This window comes from Leopardus geoffroyi, chromosome A2, assembly GCF_018350155.1.
Source record: "Leopardus geoffroyi isolate Oge1 chromosome A2, O.geoffroyi_Oge1_pat1.0, whole genome shotgun sequence".
NCBI lineage: Eukaryota > Metazoa > Chordata > Mammalia > Carnivora > Felidae > Leopardus > Leopardus geoffroyi.
The window spans coordinates 117,415,607-117,417,423 of NC_059331.1; positions in this window are offsets into that span (position 1 = coordinate 117,415,607).

Genomic DNA, 1,817 nt, shown 5'->3' on the forward strand with positions numbered 1-1,817 from the left:
TACCAAAACTGAAACAGGAAGAAATAGAAAATTTGAACACACCCATAACCAGTAAGGAAATCGAATTAGTAATCAAAAATCTCCCCAAAAAACAAGATTCCAAGGCTGGGTGGCTTTCCAGGGGAATTCTACCAAACATTCAAGGAAGAGTTAACACCTATTCTCTTGAAGCTGAACCAAAAAATAGAAATGGAAGGAAAACTTCCAAACTCATTCTATGAACCCAGCATTACCTTGATTCCAAAACCAGACAGAGACCCCACTAAAAAGGAGAACTATGGACCAATTTCCCTGATGAACATGGATGCAAAAATCCTCAACAAGATATTAGCCAACTGGCTCCAACAATACATTAAAAAAATTATTCACCACGACCAAGTGAGATTTATACTTGGGATGCAAGGCTGGTTCAATATATGCAAAACAATTAACATGATTCATCACATCAATAAAAGGATAAGAACCATATGATCCTCTCAATAGATGCAGAGAAAGCATTTGACAAAAGACAGCATCCTTTCTTGATAAAAACCCTCAAGAAAGTAGGGATAGAAGGATCATACCTCAAGATCATAAAAGCCATATATGAATGACCCAATGTTAATATAATCCTCAATGGGGAAAAACTGAGACCTTCCCCCGTAAGGTCAGGAACAAGACAGGATGTCTACTCTCGCCACTGTTATGCAACATAGTATTGGAAGTCTTAGCCTTTGCAATCAGACAACACAAAGAAATAAAAGGCATCCAAATCGGCCAGGAGGAAGTCAAACTTTCACTCTTCGCAGATGACATAATACTCTATATGGAAAACCCTAAAGATTCCACCAAAAAACTGCTAGAACTGATTCATGAATTCAGCAAAGTGGCAGGATGTAAAATCAATGCACAGAAATCAGTTGCATTCCTATACACCAACAATGAAGCGACAGAAAGAAAAATCAAGGAATCAACCCCATTTACAATTGCACCAAAAACCATAAAATACCTAGGAATAAATCTAACCAAAAAGGTGAAAAATCTATTCACTGAAAACTATAGAAAGCTTATGACAGAAATTGAAGAAGACACACACACACACACACACACACACACACACACACACACAAAAAGAAAAAGAAAAAGATTCCATGCTCCTGGATAGGAAGAACAAATATTGTGAAAATGTCGATACTACCCAAAGCAATCTACATATTCAATGCAATCCCTATCAACATAACACCAGCATTCTTCACAGAGCTAGAACAAATAATCCTAAAATTTTTATGGAATCAGAAAAGACCCCGAATAGCCAAAGCAATCTTGAAAAAGAAAATCAAAGCAGGAGGCATCACAGTCCTGGTCTTCAAGCTATACTACAAAGCTGTAATCATCAGGACAGTATGGTACTGGCACAAGAACACTCAGATCAATGGAACAGAATAGAAAACCCAGAAATGGACCCACAAATGTATGGGCAACTCATTTTGACAAAGATTTGTTCCAATGGAATAAAGACAGTCTCTTCAGCAAGTGGTGCTGGGAAAACTGGACAGCGACATGCAGAAGAATGACCCTTGCCCACTTTCTTACACCATACACAAAAATAAAGTCAAAATGGATGAAAGACCTAAATGTAAGACAGGAAGCCATCAAAATCCTCAATGAGAAAGCAGGCAAAACCTCTTTGATCTTGGCCACAGCAACTCCTTACTCAACATGTCTCCGGAAGCAAGGGAAACAAAAGTAAAAGTGAACTACTGGGACCTTCATCAGAATAAAAATCTTCTGCACAGAGAAGTAAATAATTAATGAGACTAAAAGGCAACTTACAGAAT